Source organism: Halyomorpha halys, unplaced genomic scaffold, assembly GCF_000696795.3.
Source record: "Halyomorpha halys isolate HHAL.00 unplaced genomic scaffold, Hhal_1.1 Scaffold128.1, whole genome shotgun sequence".
NCBI classification, from domain to species: Eukaryota; Metazoa; Arthropoda; class Insecta; order Hemiptera; family Pentatomidae; genus Halyomorpha; species Halyomorpha halys.
In genome coordinates, this window is record NW_027110898.1 from 439,294 (window position 1) to 461,758 (window position 22,465).

Below are 22,465 nucleotides of genomic sequence, written 5' to 3' on the forward strand. Positions count from 1 at the left end.
TATAATTTTTTCCTCTCAGATATTATCTAGGAAATGTCGTTTCCATGCCAAAACAGACCGTGTTTAGGAATATTTTAACGCGAAAATGATTCTCTGAGACAAGACACAAGATTCTGTTTGTACTTAATAATTTAGCAGCTTGAGATCGCTTAGAACCTTGCAGCTGAGAATTCTTAAAGAGCAGAGACCTGTTTTCTGTCGGAGTGTTGAAACTTGCACTTCATAAAAAGTGTAACGAAGTGTCTTATAATAGGATATTTATAATACAATACAAGCTCTATCCTTGTGTATTTTTATGAATACGTAATTTTATTCTTTAAGACAAAACGTATTCATGTTTTTTGAGGTCAATATATTTTGTTTGGAATCTTTATACGTTATCTCTGATTATGTATTTATTTAGCATTCTTATAGTTTTTTTTTTTTCAAAATTAGATTTCACTTTTACAAGTAATTAAAAACATATTTACAAAACGTTCAATAGTATTGGGTGATGTAGGAACAAATAAGCACATTAATATTATTATTATAATGTAAAATATGGAGATTAAATAGTTTACCTATATTAAATAAAATATAATTTATGGTAAACTGGTGGGACTAAAAATAACGTGATATCCTTGAAAAATTTATTATACTTTTTTACTTAATTTATGGAATTTTCAAATATTTAAATTTATTTTCTTTTTCAATCATAATTTATTTCTTATTTATTCCTTAAAACGTGTATAAAATTGTAAAATATCCACTTAACGTATAAATGCATGAATTTTCAATTTCGACTGTCAATAATAAAACAAGTATTTTGAAGTGAATTTTATTTTACTATATTTTATTGTTCTCATAGTCATGCCATAAAATTTTATTTTTCGAATAATTTTAAATAATCATTATTTGTATACTTTACATTTTAGTGTTTATGCATCAATTAAGAAAATTCTTCTTCTTTTTTTTCATCTAACTGTTTTTCACTGTTGGGTATGATTATTATGTGAACAATGAAATCTCGAAACATTGCCTCAAATAGTTGTTTTATTATTGAAGGAGGCTAGTGGCTCACCAACCCAGTGGGTTCTACATTTCTGTGATACTACTAGCTCAAGATTCGTGCCAAAACTAAGTGAACAGATCAGTTCTAGCACAAGTTTCAGTTAGTTGTATCTCAACAATTTAGATCACACTATACGAACGTCATTACGTTGTATATATATATATATATACATATACAACGTATATTATATATATATAAGTTACAGTCAGCTGTACAACTCATATCAGCTATCAACTAGATCAGCTGACTCAAATGTATATGTAGACAAGCTCGTCTAAACAAAAGTCAGTGTTTGAGTAGCAACCAAGTTGGTCATTGCAACTTCTCACAGTTGATGAGAAGTACCCGATCTCAAGATTCGAGGACATTTTGGATAGATTGGGCGAAGCTAACATTTTTAGCACGTCGACCGGTACCATCAAATTAAGATGCATCGCAGGAACTTAATAAAGGGAATTAAGTCCACTTTCACCTTTGAACGTGATCTACTAACCTAACTTAAACTAAACCAGACCAGGGCTGGTAAACTGAACGAGACATATGCACGGATCACCAGATGGAAGGAGATGCTCAGCCAGTACAACACTGACATTGCGTACAAGCCCGGAAAGGACAACGCGGTTGCGGACTGGCTTTCAAGAGTGGTAATGATTATATTGCAATCGAAGATTCGAAGCAAGCTGAACCATCGGGAAGCGGGAGGGAGTACCTAAGAGAGTGGGCCGTAAGATGAAGAATATGAAATGCCGAACACTAAGAACAGGGTCGTCACATCTGAAGACGAAGAATCAACTGCAAGTCACGGGAATGGAAGAGTTAGACGAGATGGTTAATGACATACGCCGCAAGATCATCTAGAAAACCAAGACTTCAGGATTAATGAAAATAGAGAATGGGAAATAATGCAGCTGCAGTATCACGACCACCTGGTCCTCACCGGGTGTCAAAGATCAGATTTGAAGGGCATAGGAAGATTCATCTAAACCGGGACAGACCTACTATTTGTATATAGGCGATTTCTTCGGGAAATTCAGTTGAATTCAGTTCTTCGGGACAAGGTTCAGCGTCTCTGGCGGGCGGCAAAAATAGGTATAGACCGGACAGTTATACGGTGCACCACGACGGTGGAGACTCTCCGAGAACCAGGACGCCAGAAAGAGGTGACGATTGTCTATCACCAGGGTAAGAGGAATCATAGGAGGCTTTATGAAACTCTCCAGGCGCTGCGCTGGCGATATTTTTGGTGGGGAATGAAGCGTACTATTCAAGTCACACAGGAAATTGTGAAGTATGCCCAAGCACCAAATATGACCAACCTCCACTGCAGGCGATACAGGAAGAAACGCGCACTGCAGAAGCAGTACTGAAGGCCCTACAAACATGGTTCCAGAGAGAATCTCTTCTGACAACGTAGGAAAGTTCGACAAAGTCTTGGAGGTAACATGGTACTTTAATACTCCAGGTCACCCAAAAGATAGAGGCGGGATAGAACGACTCCATAGTACCCATAGTGTGACCCCACCTACGAGTGTACCAGATGGAGAAGAGACTCGAACCGAACGATGCGATGAAAAGTCGATCATCGAACACAACCACTCGATACAGTCAGTCACAGGGTTTATCACAGGATTGTGACACCTTTTCCCATTTAAATCTCGAATTTTTTTCAGCGTTGCTTTTTTATAGAAATGAGGAGGGTGCTTTAAGGAAAATTCAATTCCTAAAAGGAATTTCAAAAAGTGATTGGCAGGCCACTTTTTTTTTTGCATCTGTTGACAGACATACTAACCCACTGGCAAGAGGCAGCTACTTTCGCCATGCAGATGCTAGTAATTAATAACACTAAAACAAATACCAAAATAACATATTTATTATTGCTGATTTTTTTTGTAGTGGTTTATTGGATAAAAATATAGTAATACTGTAGATAAGAGGTTTTCAAAAGCGGTCGTCCTATACAGACTTGTATCAAAACAAGTAGGGCTGCCCCTAAGTAATTTCATCTACGTTAAAATCTAAGTAATATGTTGTATGAAATATATATTTATATTTATATATTATATATAATTAAAGACAAATTTAAATATAATTAATAAGTTTTTATTTGAATTAAAATTTAAAAGATTACAATTTTTATTTCTAAATGGTACTTTTCGACATAATTTCATTGCATACGTTATTATTGATGTTTGAAGGTCGAGGTAATTAGTTATTTGAGAATAAACTCTATTGGACGAATCGTAGTTAAATCATGGATGGATGTTTCCAGAAAATTAGTGTTCCACCTGGGAAAGCGAAAATATTCAATACAATTTTTTTTTACTTAAAACACTAATCCCCAACTTTCTTCCTAAGCTAGCCAAAATCTGACGAGCCTTGGTTAAAATATTGGTGTGCCAAGGAATATGCGTTTACACATGAAATGAAAATTAATTCTATTCTGGGACGTGAATGATTTAATTAATATATAATAAAAAAAATGAAAATAATAAAAACAGTAATTAAAGAAATAAAAGTGTATAACAATAAAATAATTGACAATCAGTTTTTTAAAAAATATGATTGGTAGTTGAGGAGGAGGAGAAATAATTTATGTTTAAATGCAGTTAAACAAGATGTATTACGGATGGCTATGGATAGGGAATTTCAGAACGAGATAGCCGGAATTATAAAGGAATTTTTTTTTAAAGAAAACCTTTTATAGTTAAGAACATTTAACTAACGTTTAATTAATGTTCATTGCAGTCAATACTGGACAACCTCATTGCTTGTGTTTAGAACTTTACTTGGTCCTTGATTGCATGGTAACCAAAGCAGCTGCACGATTTCTATCATTGCTCTTAGCTTTGTTTGTCCATGATACTTTCAAAAATGTTCTTTTGGGATTGCCAAACGTTGTGGTCCTTAATCTCTGAAAATTGTTCCAAACATCGATGAATGGCCTGATCAACATCTTGCACAACCACCTGATGATCCTGTCGAAAGTTATGATTGATGCAGCTCTGCCCCACCACTTTCGCTTCCTGGTATCCTGCCTTGTCCCCTTCGAGAAGGAGTAGCAGGGACTGGCGAACCGTTGACCCCTAAGGCTGACCCACTGGCTCTGCGATCTGGAGCACGCGAGGGTTCACCGAACTCCTTAGTTCGAGTTTTCGACCAACAGTCCATCCGTCACTTGGCTGTCGCCGGGTATGCCCCTCGTTCGCCTTGACACGGCGCATGCGTGCAGCCTCTCTCGGCTGGGTTTAGGCGGGAGACCACCAGTCTTGTTCGCGCCCCTCTCGGTTCTGTACCGTCCGGTCAGTGTCCAACGTCCCTTTTACGAGTTTCGCGTGTTTTGTTTTGTCAGGCAAAGTGTACATTAGCGTGTCTAAGGGCAATTCCTTGGTGTTGATGTAAGTTGGTTACTAATAATTTTTGCCCTAAAATATTTTTGAATCGTAAATCAATTCGAAATAAGAATGATTTAAAAAAAAAAAAAAAAAAAAAAAGCTAAGAAAAAATATTATTTTTATTTACGAGTCACTCTACTCTTCTCTTTAAAAATTGATAGTTTAAATATCTATTATTATTTCTTAGAGGTAAATGTTTTTCACAAATTAATGTTACATTAATTTTTTTACAAAACCACATATTTTTTATTTGTCTCATTCTATGAGAAAAATAACAAATCCATTATTTATTTTTCAATGAGTATAACAATTTCAATTTTTTGGAAGGTTTCTTTGCTCGATTCTAAAAGTCTAGTGAAGTAATAAAATATTTTATCCCTATTGAATACATTTTTTTCCCCTGAAATTTTATATATAATAATTTTGAATCACTAAATGAAAAGAAATTTATTTACGAAATTGACATGCAATTGGAAAATTTATATTTTTCTTCGTTTTATCCTTCTTTTTTTTAACTCCGATACATTTAAAAGCAATGTTGTTAAGATCTCACTTTAACTAGTTGCGTCATGCTATTTTTTTTTTAACCTATATCACAATATAATTCGTCTCTAAATATGTACATTTCTGTTTTATTGTTTCCGTCCTGTGTATACATTTTCTGTTACAGCTATGGGTTGAATATCAAAGTTGAATAGGCTTGTAATATGGAGTGAAAAGATTGCAAATCCTTACGTGAAACCTGATGAAATCTTTGGAATAATAAGGCTTAGGAAACAGTTACACCTGAACGATTCTTATCAATTCTATAGCCAAAGTATTTTCTTAATAGACGGCTTTTATTCATATTCTTTTTTTTTTATTACAATCAATGACAATGTTTATGGCAATTTTTATTTTATTTTATAGAGGTGTCCTAAAATATTTAAGTTGAATAAAAGCTTGAATGAAAGCAAACTTTTTTTATGGGGAAATTTTAAGTGCAATGCCCTTTCTCGGTAAATGTGAACATTATTTTTCATTAACAATTTTATCTTTCTCTCTCTTTTTTTTTTTTAATTCTACTACAAAACGTTTTTGTAATTTTTACGGTTATCTATTCATCACTATCTTGACATTGATCCGTGACTTGAAATGATTAATGTAATTTATAATTAATGCAAGCATCACAGTTATTTATAGATGTCCGTCATTTTTTTTTAATATTTATTGCATTGAATGAATGATCTATTAACACAATAATTAATTCATAGAAATGAGTTTTCATACAGGTATTAATAATTCACATTCATATTTATTAATGGTTAATTAAATGTAATGGTAATTTCATTTCAGGAATTAAAACTTTAAAAAGAAAATGATAATTTAAATTTAATTTGTATCAAGGTCCTGCTACAGCTGCAACTAATTCTTTAGTAATTATTTAACTATTCGAGCATTCAAAATATATAAATAGATGTGAAAAATTAAAAATGAAGATAAACAATAATAAAAATTTAATCATTTATAAGTAGGAAATAATAAAGATAGATGTCTACAATTATACCTGATAAATTCATTTATATGAGAGAGACTGTTGTACCTAGGATTAAAATTGTCTTTAATATTTTTTTCAATGTTGTTTTTTATAACTTTGTTGTGGGAAAAACTTTTCCGATTACACCATTATTCTAAATTTATTTTGTTGTGAAATAAAAAAAATATGAAACAGTATTGAAAAGATATTGTATTTATACTTAATTTATATGCGATTATTAACACAAAACCATAATATAACATCTATCACGCCCTAGTTCTCAAATGTAGTGTAAGAACATTAAAACATCCCACCTATAAGCTATATAAGATGTATTAGAAAGGGCATATAACCTAATTTTTATCTGGATACCTGTATATAAGAAGATTAATTGTGAAATTAATGGTTTGAAATTAAAAATACATTAAAAAATTTGGCATGTAAATTAACTTTTACTTAAATGTTGTTAAATAAATCGTTGTACGTTAAAGCTAGAAAATAGCTTGGAATCACTATCCATCCGTTCTATTCGACTGCCTAAATTTTGCTGGGGTTGGCAGTTTTATCAATCTTTCGCTTATCAAACATTTCTTTCTCAACATTGCTGCCATATTCAATTTACTTGTAGAATTTTATATGGTGTTGATAATCATGTTGATCTAGGAGATTAAATTTTTCCAACCTAGAGCACTGATCACCCGCTTTTGGTACTAAATTCCACCCAATCATATTTTACCTCAGCAAATGTCCTTCTTTGGAAATCTACATTTATACCCATGGTCATTGATCATTTTTACAGAATTTTGCCTTGATCCAAGTTAGATGATGCTAGTTTTATCTGTGCTAGTAGCTCCCAACCCATACTGGGACTACCAAGTCGAAAATTGAATCATCTGCGGACCAACCTTACAGAAAGGCTGTATCCCTCGTAAAGTATTTGAAAATTAGTTTGATAAAAATTGCATTCAGAGGTCCTTTTATGCATTCGCCAGTTAAAACCTTTCGATTTAACACTAATTAAAATTTGCCCATTGGCTAAGTAAAACAACGAGATCGATTAAATATGAAAACTGGGAAGTATAAAACGTGAAAAAATATATAAAAATTTGAGTAAACGGGTATAGATTTGTTTTGTTTTTTATTGTTTCGAAGCCCCATGGGTAGCGTCATGGTCAAAATGGACAAAATACGGGTTGAGAGGAAGCTCTTTTACTGCAGTGGAAATGTATTTGAAGAGGAGGCTTAGGGAATTAGATATTTTGGATATGAGGTAGTGTTTTGTGTTAGTCTGATGATGTCGGGGCACACCAGGTTTGCTGTGTCAGTAATGACCCAGTAACTTGTCCTCAGTCTAGTCTGAGGCTGTTTGTGTGGGTCTGCCATCTTTGTGGCCGGTCACAAAGATGACAGACACCGTCTTGTCGGTGTCATTATCTGAAAAGAGGGTGCAGTGCCGGAGGCTATCAATAAAGTTGATGTGCTTCCTCGTGATGAACTCTGTCACCGTCGGTAGGTCGAGTGTTGTATGTATGTGGTCAGCCTTTGCTCTTTGTAATGAAGTATGTCGTACTATGCATCTTACCATGCTTCTCTGAAACTGCTGGAGCTTCTTGGCTGTAGTTGGTGCTGTATTGGTCAGCAAGGGTGCTCCATAGAGCAGGGCTGGCCTGAGCACACTTTTACGAATCAATAATTTAACGGGTAATTAATTTAATAATGTAATTAATTTAATTTAACGGGTATATATAGATTTAGCTGACCTTACTCATCTGACTTTTCAAACAAATAATTATAGCGAGTAGGTTGGTCGATGTACGAGTACATGTCACAATCTCACAAGAGGGGATCATAACACAAAAAAGGCAATCCTTCCAGGCCGGACCCGCCCCACTAAGACTCTCAGGGAGTGACAGTCCTGTATCACTTTTGAAATATTTTCTTAAAAATCTAAGTCTCCTCTCTTAAGATGACGAAATATGTTAATTCAAGTCATATAAGAGATTGATATTTGTTTATTCGACCTAATTATCATTTATTCCTGACTTTTATTTATAATTTTTGATTATACACTATGAATAGCCTTATTTAAATTAGTAAATTTTAAATTTTGTTATTATTTTCTCATCTCTCGTTAAGTATAAAACGAATATAATATAAGAAAATTTGAGTAAACGGGCATGAATCGATTTATTTGACCTTACTTATCTGACTTTTCAAACTGACAATTATAGCTAGTAGGTTGGTCGAAGTACGGCATGTCACAATCTCACAAATGGAGATAACACATAACACACAAAAAAAGGCAATCCAAAAAAAGATGGTCACGAGATCTTCTAATGTAAAGCAACGATTAACGTACCACCATTGGGTAGTTCCTTCCCAAGAATATGTTGTGAAACATTTATCACATTTACTAATAGTATTTTTTTATGTAGTTGTAAATCTCAATAAGTAAATATAAAAAATATAATCTATTTGGAGAGTCCTTTATTTGTGAATAATTTAGAAAGGTAGATACTTTTCTTCTTTATTGTAACAATCCGGATTTGGTTTTTAGAACATTTAATCATTTTGTTGGCTTTAGAAAGCTGTAATAGAACAAAATAACTTGGTTGTATCTTTGTAAATTATTTATTAATGGAGTAACATTAAACAGTAAATCAACTTTGTTCGAAATATCTGTCTCGAACGTAAAAATTTAGCGAAATAGAGAAAAAAACATCGCGGTAGCGGGAAGACGATACAGAACGCTAGTCTCAGATTACAATGTACTTAGGATTTCTGCCAAAGCAGCCGGCTTTAGAAAATTTTTAAGCATTAACATTGGAAAAAGAAATTTGACCGTATGAGATGGAAGAAGGTCAATACTTGAATTGTAGGACTATCTTCCTACAATTCAAGTATTGACCTTCTCGAGGGTAACACATATTAAATAAAACGAACTAATGGACCATCTTAAACCAATCAAGATTTCGGGTTAATATATTATAGTTAATTTGAGTAATACTTTTTATTTGAACAGGTTAAGTAATTTTTGTTAATTTCATTTGAAAATTCTCTTTCGTCATGTTATCGTGTGTAGGGTTTTAAAAGTTTCGATAAGTTTATTGAACGTTTTCGGTACTAAATGAATTTTTAAAAAAAATATTGCAAAGTTACATTTATCATTTAAGTCAACAGTGACTGTTATTTTGTATATGGTCCATAAAGTGTCAATAATATAGGTTTTTTACGACGACCACTTTTGACTGGAGTCGCACTGGCAGGCCCATGCGGGGTACCAAATCCCTACCACATTTTTTGTCAGTCAAGATTACCCTTTGGGAAAGACTTATTGAAGCATTGTAATCGAACAAAAAAAAAATTAACGTCTTCTCTCCTAGAAATTCAATACGAAAATCGATTATAGTTTTTAAAATAAATATATGATGGTTATTCTGATATGTTAAGTGCATGACTGAACTGTTTAAAAGCTTTCAAAGAGACTTGAAGTCGACCGGGAGTTTCGAATGGATCAGATTTTAATTATTTCCATCAATAATTATATTATAATAATATCAATGGAATATTTTATGGTATAATATGCAAATGATCCCAGTAAAATAAAAAAAAAAGTTGAAAGTTGAAGTAGGTTGAAATCACTGACGAAAAGTCTTTTTTTTATCACCCAACGGTTGTAAAACTGAAAATGAGTTCACCATTTTTTAAGATTTATAGCAGACCAATAAAATGTCAGATTCACAAAAAACTTCTTCGGTACTTGTACAAAACGATCGTGGGAGTTCCCAACACTTTAACCCTTCTGATATCCTACTCCAAAAAAAAAACTTCCTGTATCTTTTGAACTTTATGATGTTATTTCAGATCTATTGTAAAATGAAGGTTTGTTATAAATGTGACTCAGCTTCGAGATTAATTTATTTTTTGAATTAACTCTGTTCGATCAAGTACCTAACCTCAATGTCAAAAATTGGTATTGAGCCGTAGGAGTAATTACTTATTCGCTTTTAATTTTCCTGTCAACCGTACAAATCCCCCCTTAAGCTCCGCTGATCCCTCTAGCTAAGAGACGCCCAAGGAATGGATATTTCGTCAATAAATCATTCCAAGAGGAATGGATCGTTGTTCGGGTCTCAACCTCTCAGCCCCGAGTTATTGCCTCACTTTTGATGAATATTTGTTTTATATATTATTCTTTTTTTTTCTTTTAAACCGAAGATTTGTCATGATTATTAAATTATTTTACACATTATTTTTGTCTGCTGAGTGTATACATTTTTATGTGACGAGTTGCATATCAGGTCTTGACCTAATTTAAAAATTAAAGAATTGAATTTAAAATTACTGTTCTCTAAAAATATCTATATGACGTATTGATTAACATTTATAAAATGTTTGTTGGTAGATGTATCACCAAGAAATTATTTAAGGTAGTTGAATCAACTGAAATAATTTGGCCACTCTCGAAGTATTTAAGGATTCTGTAGCCTCCTAAAAACAAAATCCGTATTCCTTTTTAAAATTGGAATCTGTCAAACATTACCTACAAAAATAGAGTCTGTGTTACAGAAAGTAGTGTTATTGTCCAATTAAATTCATTCGAGGCCATTGGAAACCCGTCAGTTCGAACAATTTCTCATGCAACTCCTTTCAATCTAAATATAATCGCTTACTATAACATATGGACAGAGTGCTAAGTTAGATTAATAAAGTCAAAACAAAAAATAGTGTTTCTGAATAGGAAGATCGAATCTGACTGTATTTCGAATGAAATATTTGTGTGCTAAATTGGCGCATTTAGACATTTGCGATTACTTATACTACCTAAAAAAATCACTTAAGGGAATAGAAGCAGTTTCCGGAACATTATAACAGGGGTATTCTCATTTTTATTACAATGTAATTTTTTTATAAAAATGTTACTTTGTCATTTTATAGCTGATAATTTATTAATAACATTAATTTCTTGTCTTTTAAAAAAATTTTTATTTCATTCTAAGTTATTATGACAATTTAAATATACTCATACATGTATAAATAAGGATTTTTGAGATCAAAATGCATTTCATTCATTTTTTTACTTAATTAATTTTCATTGTGTTCCTAATTTTGGCAAAAAATGTTGTAGATAATAGAACTTTAAAGTTTGTTGTTCACTTCAAAACGAATTTTTCCCAGCCTTAGTAAAGATCGAGATGAATTTTTATACGATTTTGTAATAATATTTTCAAAAACACAATTCCTCTTTCTGCATAGAGCACTCTATACCAATGAATTCAGGTTACGCTCTTATAAATATTATAACAATAATTATTTGTTTATACATTTTCATTTTAGCCACGATATTATTGTAAGTCGTAAATAGTTTTATAGCTAGGATGAAACATACGATTTTTATTACAAGTCTGATATAGGAATCGAATTTACTGTTCCCATTGTTTTTCTTATCCTATTTTTATTATTCACAAACAAATATAAACATATATATCTTTATGTGTGTAAAAATATACGTCATTTTGTTGCCATGATGGTATTACCGCTTCCTGAACTATGTTTTCAAATAAGAAATGTACAAAAACCACTATGTACTACTAAATACACTGGGGGGGGGTATTTAATAGACTCAGTGGAATAATACTTTGAATATCATATTATCCATGATTATGAAGATAAAAAATAGTTAACGCCTTATCACACAAAAGATTTTCATTCACATTTTTTTTTTTACAGAAATGTATTTAAACATTTTTGAAAAACTTGATGTTCTTATTATATTTATTAATTAAAATCAGTTACAGTTATTCTGGCAGGGATTTTTTTTTTTTTTTTTACAATCTTTGAATACAACAATCTACTTGAAATATTTTAGCAGAAAAAAGTAATCACTTAGTTAAGTACCTATTGAAGGTGAAAATTTCTTGAGTAAACTCAACATTGAAGTATATATTCGAAAGAAGTGTATACTCGGAAGGAATAACTGAACTCCGAAGTAGATTAAACCTGATTGCATCAGTAGTAGAACTAAATTTCTGGAACAGCTCAAATTGTCACAAATCATTAAAATAAATTATATTGATTTATAGAAACTTGTTAAAATGACTTGAAGTAGTAGAATTAAAGTTCTCTGTTCTGTTAAAGTTATAACCTGAAGTACGGTTGAGGTATAACTGTGGGATAAATATCATTATAAATATTAAGAAAGAAAAACAACAAAACAATTTGAAAATGGATGTTTTTTATAGTCAACTGTTTACGATGGTAATATTTGAGAGGGTTATTGTAAGAAAAGTAGTATATACATACATACATATATATATATATATAAAGTGAAATAAGTCTCAACCACAAAACCTCACCGATTTTGTGGCTGTTATTAAATATTTTATCGACCTCAAAAAGTGTATTTATTTTTAGATGTTTAAATTATTCATTAATTTAAATGTAGACAATTTTACTTCACTATAATTTTTAATGAAACCTTATATCAATATTAAAATGGTTCCCCACCAAAAAAATGGAGTTCTACATTTTTCACAATAATTCTCGTGGAACCTTTTGTGAAAAATGGACTTACATCATAACTCTGACTTTAAATCTCAAATTAGGAAATCCAAGCATAAAAAACACTTAAACGAAAAATCGAGGGTTAATAGACCAAAAAACAAGATATTTAGAATCGTAGGAAAACATTGCTAGTGGCTCCTTGTTTAAGGATTACCGACAGAAGATAAGAACATGAGTCACCCGCAGGACCTTGACTGGCGAGAAGTTGATAAGGCAGATGTTTTACATGTGTATATATCCAACTTAAATAAAAAATGTCGGAGGGATCTATGATTTATTAACAGAATGGTTATAAAAAATGAGACAGCGGAAAGAAATATTGTTTGAATTAATTTATTTACTAGACCGGCTGGTAATTGTTAGTAACCAGAACCAAGTTTCTGGGATAGAACGGTTTTTATATGGAACACAGCAAAATATTGGAGACACAATGGCAGACTAAGGGTGGGAAACGGAAAATTGTGAAAGGATGTTTTTCTTAAAAGGATTGACGTAAATATAAAAACGGCTTAAGGAAGAGTGAAGCTTCATCCCAATCTCCTCATACGAAAGCTCTTCATGAAAGAACTTCACGAGGAAGTCTAAAATTTGATGGACCATCGATCTTTTGAGAAGTTGAAGAAAAGTTTTAAAAGCCTAAACTCCAGATTTTGTTTGGTGGTCTCAGGTAAATGTCTAGTTCAGCGTAGCGCACTTGAAAAGATTTTTTTCTTTTTTCCTTCACTTTCAAAATGTTGTAAGTACTTAGACCTGTATGAATAGTTTCCAGGAAAGAGGCTTCTTTAGCCAAAGATATTCTAATCATGTTATTTTTTGTTTTATTCCTAAGTCCCATAGATGCATTTGTATTTGATATTGGGGAGATGGTAGTGAGAAATTGGTGAAATAAATCTCTTTAATTGCATATCATGCATTTTAAAAGGGGACTGAGGAGAGGTAATATGACAAGTATATATGGAAAACTGGTAGTTAATTTTTTTTTTTTTTTAACTTTTTCATTCATCGAGAGTTTAATGCTGATTTCGTTTTTATAAAGTTTATACATATATCTGCTTTGCTTTAATAGTATCTGACAGATTATTTAGTATTATACGTATTTAAAACATCATTACAACAGACTGGGTTTACTTTCTCTCCTGAGTTCATCATACAAACTCTTGCAAGGCTAGAGTTATTAAACATTAACCCTTGTCTGCGGTACGATCTATGAAATATACACCAATCAGAAAGCAAATAAAACTTTTTTTTTTTAGATATGTCACTTTGAAAGCAAGATGCGATATCATATTTTATACTTATATTATTTTAAAAAATAAAGGAGCCTTCAAGTTCAGAATGTGGAATTTTATTTCCATCGCCATATGCATGGTTAAAGGCTTAATGTTTGCAAAACATTTGGTGACATTTTTACGAACAGGAATACACTAATAATAATAGGGCATTAACTAACAACCATTTCAATTACAGTAACATGTTTATCTTATGGGGAATATTTTTGATGATATCACTAGCTGCAATAAATTTTGGCTGAATATTTTACTGAAGATAAAAAACTAACATATATGATGAATGAGATATGTATAATTGTCCGGATTGTATCTGTAAAAAATGTCAATGGAAATTTTAACTTCAGAATTTTTGGCCACATTTAAAACCTGTACTACTACAATCTATCAAGGGTTTTATACCGTGTTTAGAACATTTTCAGGAAGTAGTCTTGAACAATAGTTGTGCAAGGAGATGATTTGTTCATGAATCAACCATGAAAGAGGTTACTGAGGTACCCGGCTCCCTTATTGCAGTTTAATAAATACAAATTTGCGATGAAATCCACCCATAAAGGATACTAGTTACTGAAATTTTATTTATGTAGAAAAAAACAATTTAAATCTGTACAGTTAAAAGTTAAAATTGATTTAGAATCATAATTGAAATAATTCTCATTATTCTAATAAATATTCTAAGAGCCACAAAGGTGTGAGATGTCTATTTCTACGCGGTACAAAATTCCTCGGGAAAAATGTCTACAGAACCTCATTAGTTCTATTTGACAATAACATTGAAGGTACGGTGATTGAGACAATAGAGTATTTAATAAACGATTTGATGCTTCTCTCAAACGTTCATCAATTCTATAACTCTGAATAAATATAAAAAATGACTTAGAAAATAATTTATAAAATAGAAATCGACCCATTATAATCCCATCGTACATGGTTCTGCTCTCATATCTTCTAGTTTTGAGACTAGGAAGTTACGCAAGACCTGGCCTATTTCTCAATAGCCAGTCTAGCCGTTACTCTTCTCTTTATAAGTTCTATTTCCTTGGTCAAATGAGATTTATGTTACTTCCAAGGAATATTGATATATATTTTCTATCTTAACCAAGAAGTAATAATCATTATTACTGATGGTTGCCAAGTGCATAATTGATGAAAAGTAATCAGTGAATCTCGAACGAACCATTTCTGCTTTTATCCAATTATCTTATTTTTCAATTCGACCTTCGGCGTGATTTATGGAAGGTGATGGTACCCTTTTTTCTCTAGATCAGTTAGCGGGTGACACACGATGAGGGCGGTTCTATTGAGCAGCCCACGGGCACTGAGTCATCGCCGAAGAAAGAAAACCAATTATCGCCGCGACGTGCTCCATTGAGCTGCTCTATTTCGGATTTCCCAGGCTGGGGTTCTGTTTCAAAACATTAAACATAATTCTTTATTGCTAATTGTCACAAAAACAATGTATGAGGGCTATCTGCTTAATTAGTTAGGTGCGAATGCAATCCGATCTATGCACTAAATTAGCGGGTTGGTGATATGACAAAAAAATTAATGTAAAAATATCAACAATTCGTGACTAATAAAATTAAAAAAAAATCAAATAATGGGATTAGGTTGAAACAAATCCTTGGTAAAATCCTCAATGCTCCTTACTTTGTCAAATAAAATCATACATAAAGGCCTTAATGTTCCCTATGTAACCGATCTAGCCCGAACCAGATATCACTTCTAACATTACGAACTCCCTAACCACTCAAACCCCCTAGTTTCTAACCTTGTATCCTCTTCCATTCCTGACAATCCTCTGAGGCGCCTGAAAAGAAGACGGCCACGAGACCAGCTAATGTAATATGTCATTAGAGTGCTGCCAATGGGTAGTTGCTCTACACTTCTGTAACATTCCATTTTAACTAAGAACATATTTTCTAAATGTATTATGTAGAATTTACAGTTGTAAATTTCATTCTTCTGGCATTTATGCCCTTTTTATTCGAAACTCTGTTCGTTTTGTTATATTTATTAATATCAGTTGTTTTAGATATATTATTTATTAGATGTATTAATTAGCTTACATTACTACGGAGCCATGGAGTCCGGCCCAATTGGTGTTGGCCCAAGTGTATCAATATTAAAGTATAGGATTTCGATAGTATATCAATATTAATTTAGCATATCGGTACATAGGGTGACGGTAGCAGCGTGGTTACGCGCCTTTCTGCCAATACAAAGGTTGCGAGTTCGAGTCCCCGGCTTTTTCTGGGATATTTTTAAGCATATAATTATACAATACTCGCTCAGCGCCTGCCCCCGGGCATTTATGAGGCCTTTTAGTCGTGATAGTAGGATAAATCCTAATACATCAAGTATAAGCATTATAATATTACTTTAAAATTCAATTAAAATGTTTATTCGTGAATATATTATTTATGGAAAAAATGTTGGATCTAAATTCTTTATGTTTATGCTGAAGATTTGTTAGTTATCATTTAACTCCCTATAGTTACATTTATTGATAAGCCATCAACAATTAAAAGGATATGGATCTTCAATGTTATGATTATATATCTTTTAGTATATATATTTTTTTTACATCTTCTATTATCACTCTTAAAATCCTTAACAGCGATATTTGATTAGTGTTGTAAAGCTTATCAGCCAAGAGGCTATCGCTAGAATTACTAGGATGGTTCCATGCGGGAGGCGGTAATTTATCGCCCTTTATCTCGAAAACGTAAATTTTAAGTCTTTAAAAAGCAGTGCTAGAGTACGTTTCGTTTTCCAACGTAATGTCAGAACTAATTTTTTTCAAAAATGATCTGGTCCGCGTAAATTACATTACAACCTGACTTACCTCATCTTTATCCTATGATTTACCACCGTCTGAGTTTTGAAACGCCAAAGATTAATTAATAGCTTCTATTAAAGTTGTAATGAAAATTTTTAAAAGATATATTAAGATTGGTAACTTTTCCATGGAGTTCTGTTTCTTTTGAATTCCGTTTATCAAAATCAATCTCTGTCTAGAATGGAAGTCCACATTGATTTTAAAAATACAAGATTACGACAACCGATTTTTAAGGCTTGAAAATCCTTATTATAAATGTACCAGCTAAGTCCTGTGGATTTAGAACTCTATTTTGAAGACTTACAAAAATTGGTCGTTTTAAAGTTTTAGATTTATAAGTTTTAACGTTCACGATATAATGGTTAACCAAATATTTCCGCTTTGATGGTAGCAGTGTTTTGAGGGAAAAATAAAACCGTTTTCATAACAACTCGTTTGGAAAATAATTTCAGAGGTACCGAGAATTGAACCCGTGTCTATCTAAGGCAATATCTCTGAACACTGGCTTTCATCCACCTATACTAAACCAAGGACCTTCGCTGAGTTGAATTTTGAATTGAATCTCTTGTTTAGCTAGTTGTCTATAGTAGCAAAGCTAATTAATCTATTTTCGTGAGGAAATCCTATTAAGTGCGTGCTATTGGTTAGGAAACTTGTTGCAAAGAGCTGTTTTGTATCGGTCCATTGTCGGCCCAGCTTAAAGTTTCCACTAGAATCTATTGTTAAGAAAGAGGCAAGAAATATTTGGGTCAGCTTTATATACTCAGTAAAGTATAGATATAGAAGTATATTGTATACATCCATTGAGCCGAAATGTTTTGCATTATTAGTGAACTTTTTTTGTAATATAATTTTTTTTTCAAAAATATTGTTTTAATTTATAACGGAATAAATATTTCATATTTTTCAAATGTTATTTTCACCCTTCTACTAGGTAGCATATATCAGTCTCAAGTCGTTAAGTTTCCTGTAATTTGATTCTGCAATTGTATGAAAGCTTCATATAAGACTTTTGTCAAGGTGAAGTTCTCATTTATATAACATTTAATATCTTAAAATATAGAATAGTTATTAATATATTTTTTCTATTTATTTTATACGCAAAGGGGAAAACTTTATGTGTAGAACATTATATTTTTGTCTTTTCTGGATTATCTTAATTGTCACTCATGAATGTGTTTGTAACATTTTTTTAAAAAATCTTTATTGAAAATTACAACTGTACATAATTATACATTTAGTAAATTTTATGTAAGTCATTATGGAGTAATACAGGGGTGTAGAAAAACTAACCATTGCTAGCACTCTAATGATGTTTTTACATTAGCAGGTCTCCTGGACATCTTCTTTTCAGGCGCCTTGGAAGATTGTCAAGGCAGCAAGCTGAGGAAATAAGGTTAGAAACTAGTGGGTGTGGGTGGTTAGGGAGTCTATAATGGAAGGAATGATATCTGGTTCGGGCTAGATCGGTTACATATGGAACATTAAGGTCTTTATGTATGATTTTATTTGTGATGAATAAGGAGCAATGAAGATTTTACGAAGGATTTTGGACTGGATACGAGAGGAATTTCAAGGTTTACTGGAGCCACAAAGCTCAATTCGTTCCTATTGGCCTTTTTACAGTCATGTAGATCAGTCTTTTGTAATTGGAAGTTTAGACCGTTTGTCTAGTAAGTTCTATAATAGTCGAAATCGACGTGCAGTTTACTGTCTTTTCAGTCTTGTGTGAGGGTTACATGTCAGTCGTTTGTCCAGATGTAGTCCAAGGTAGCGAATTTGTTCAACAGAGGATTTATTACGTAGTATAAATTTTTGGTGTTAGAAATTCAACACAATCGAAGACATAATGCATTTTCTTGAGACAGAGAATGATTTTATTCATTGAAATTAGATTTTAATTTGGGTTTTTACTAGTCAAACTTCGAAGATAAAAAAATAAATAATATAAACGTCTTTTTTCACGAATTAAAAATATGTTTTTATGGGTATTATTAATTTTTTTTTGTCAATTCTGAGATTAATTTTCAGAAATACTTTTGTCAGAACCGTAATAGGTTTATGTAAAAAAAAAAACAGTTATCTTTGGCACTACATTTATTTTCCCATATTGCACACTTACTCTATTCCAATGTTTATTATAATTATAAAAATTGTTTCAATTTTTTTTTTAATCTACCAACCTTTTTTTGTCATAATATTTAATGAATTAAAGTGTAGATAATAAGTGATATGTTATCTAAAATTTTTTTTTGTTTTTTGTTTTCTCGCTTCATTGATTATAAACACTATGCCTGGAAAATTTTTCTCTTTGAAACTTATTATATGATGTTGAAGTAAAAAAAAAAAAAGAAACTCTCTCTGTATTTTTAGTTTAACTTCAGTTTCCAGTCTGATTCTGTGACAAGCATTTCTTGTTGCCACCTTTTATTTTTCTGTCATGGGTTAGCTGACGTTGAGATCGAGATGTACTTTCAGCAATATCCGTAGGGTGATATTGCCAATTCGGTCTTGTCACGCCTACAAGTAATTTCAGAGAACTGTCTAGGTCGGTTTTTCGTAACGTGGCATTGTGTGTATCCGTGCCTTTTGTGTTTTAGCTAAAATCTTTCAATTATTAATAAATAATTTTCTTTATCCACAAAACTATTTAGTGTTTTTTTATCTTAATATTATAATTACCAATTATTAATAATTGTAAACATTTTTGTAATTGCACTTAACATTTATAATTTTAATTTTCAAGAGATAGATACTTTTACAAATATATATATTCAAATTAATAATAAAATAAGAAATTTCAAACTTTTAATTTGCATTTAAATAATTCAGGAATTATTAAATTTAACATATTAAAAAAAACAAAAGCAAAGAAACAATAGTAAAAAAAAATACATGCCAAGTACATGGATATAGTTTTTTCACTATTTATATATCTTTTTTTACCCCCTTACTTTAAATTTTGAATTTGCATAAATTGTGCTTATTCTGTAATAATTGTTATAACCTATATTGAAAGGCTAATGATTTTTCGTTTGAGACTCAAGTCAAAGGGACGACTTGTTGATGAAACACTGGGACAGTTGATGAAATTTTATCAAATTTATTGTATACCACAGCAAAACTAATCCTTAACTATGAGCTAAATTGAATGAGCCATTTTAGAAAAAATAGGTGTCAAGAAAAATTATTTTGCGCATGCGTAAGCGAAAGTAGAGGATTCGGGACCAAATATGGGACAAATCTGTATAGTACCTGAACATTTCATCAAAACTAGTTTAACGACTCCTCGAAGACGAATTTCGACAACAGTCAAATCGGTGTAGCTGAGGGAGTTAAGCGGCTGTCTCACAACTGAAGCGGTACGAATCCGGCCTGAGGGGTGGATTTTTTCATTTCTGGTTATCACCATCCACCACATTTAGAGTAGGTTGGTTACCTCTAGATAAAATAACCACCCCGCCCTCCCCCCGTATGTCTGAAATGACTAGGAATAGGATCATAGCTTGGGGATCAAAGCTTTCCTAACTTTGGCAGTAAGGAAGTAAAATTAAAAAATAAATGTAGTTAAATATAAAAAATTACAAAATTTAAAATTAACAGTATACAAAAGGAGCCACTGAGATAATTTTAATTTTAATCAAAAATATTACATTTGTTCCTTTTGATATTTAACCTTTTTCTAGGTTCAATCTTTGGTTATTCCTGGCAGTCTACGTGAGCTAAACGCGATTACTCATTTAAGCCAGAGTGTATCTATTAAGATAGGTCAAGGGTGCTTCTAATCTACTCCTGTTACGTGGAGCTCTATTTTTGGATTTATCTCGATAATGATTGAGAAAGGGTTTCTTCGCTTCTACCATAAAAACTGGAACTGGTTGTGAAACATGATGTAGAACTCATCATTTACTTTTGAAATAAATTTTTGTGTGAGGAAAATAAATAAATTTAGTTTTGGTTATTCAAAGCCCAGATTCAGAATAAAGATTACATCGATGAACTTATTCCTACTTTTTAACTCTTATTTTTCGGGTATATCTTTTTCTGTTGTACTTTTAAACTACCAACGGTGTATTCCATTGAAAGTTAGAAGGAATATCCACTTGGTAGTAATGATTATTTATTTCTATTTACAACTGTACATTATAATACATTTAATAAATCTGATCTAAGTTAAATTGGAGTGTTACAGGCGTGTAGAGAAACTACCCATTGGTAGCACTCTAATGACATTTTACATTAGCTGGTCTCGTGGCCATCTTCTTTTCAGGCGCCTCGGAGGATTGTCAGGAATGGAAGAGGATGCAAGATTAGAAACTAAGGGGTTTGAGTGGTTAGAGAGTTTATAATGGAAGGAGTGATATCTGGTTCGGGCTAGATCGGTTACATAGGGAACATTAAGGTCTTTATGTTTGATTTTATTTGACAAAGAAAGGAGCATTGAGGATTTTACAAAGGATTTTGGATTGTAAGGATTGAATACGAGAGGAATTCGAAGGTTTAGTGGAGCCCCAAAGCTCAACTCCATTTGTCCAGATTGGCCTTATTACAGTCATGTAGATCAGTCTTTTGTAATTGGAAGTTTAGACCGTTTGTCTAGTAAGTGCTGTAATAGTCCAAATCGACGTGCAGTTTCCTGTCTTTTCAGTCTGGTGTGAGGATTCCAGGTTAATCGCTTGTCCAAATGTAGTCCAAGGTAGCGGATCTGTTCGAAAGGGGAAAGAGTAACATCGTTAAATGAACTGTAGAGCAGTCAGGAGGTTTACGACGAAGGGTGAAGGTGATTTGATGGGATTTGTTGGAATTTATCTTAATCCTCCAATCACGACACCAATCTTCGAGGGCTGTGATATGGGATTGGAGATTTTGGGATACAATTAATGGGTTATTATTAACAGCGAGCACACATGTGCCATCGGCATACGTGGTGAGGATAGTGTTAGGATTGGTTGGAATGTCAGTTGTATAGACGGTGTAGAGGATGGGACCAAGGATACTACCTTGAGGAACACCAGCGGAATAGAGGGTTGAATAGGAACCATTGTGGTTTACTTGGAAAAATCTATCAGCAAAATGTTAAAAAAGAGAAGAAGGAATAAGATCTAACATGCTTGGACTGCTGTAACATAACACTTCTTAATTTTCTTCGAATATACATTTGTTGTGACGTCTTTCTTTTTCTTGTACTAGCTTAAAATGGCTCTGCGATTTACAGAGGGCTATCACTTATTGATTAATTCATACTTTATTTAGATGATAGTAAATTTTTGATAAAAAAATATTTAAGCTATTTTCAAAATTATCAAAATTCAATAAGTAAAATCTGAGGGACGGATATAATTTACATACACATATTTTTTAAATAAATAATTTAATCTAATTAATTGAAATTTCAGTTGAAATGTTTTGGTCACTACATGAGTAATTACTAATTAATTTTGGTTTAGCTTCTATTTGAAGATTTCAAATACATTGTGATGATGCAATGAGGGCTGTTTCATTTTATGCCGTCAAAGGAAGGGGATTTCAAACTAAAACAAGTCCATCAGGTGATGAGTCTCTCATTACGTATTTGAATGCATTGAATGCATCTTAAAAATATTTTAGAAATACAGAAAAAATAATTGTAAAAATAAAATAAATTTTTTTTAAAATATTTAAAATGAATAAACAAAAACCTAAATATAAAGATAAAAAGTCATAAAGATAATATATTGTAGTTCTGAGAACAAATAAACTATTTTTAATTACCTGTTTTTGATCTGTCATGTTATTTTATGAAATAATCCTTTTCATCTATTATTTAAAAAGTTA

At 32.0% G+C, this 22,465-nt stretch overlaps 1 protein-coding gene across 5 annotated transcripts in view; it reads left to right on the forward strand.

Annotated features, from left to right (window-relative positions):
* The window catches only part of LOC106678192 (atrial natriuretic peptide receptor 1), a 1,188,520-nt gene that overhangs the window by 297,899 nt on the left and 868,156 nt on the right, over nt 1-22,465 (forward strand). For 2 of the 5 annotated variants that reach the window (XM_067048968.1, XM_067048972.1), the window contains exon 1: nt 4,320-4,446. The exons of the other annotated variants lie outside the window; for them this stretch is intronic. The gene's annotated coding sequence lies outside the window, so the exon portion shown is untranslated. Of the gene's footprint in view, nt 1-4,319; nt 4,447-22,465 lie in introns of those variants that run through there. 5 annotated transcript variants of the gene reach the window in all.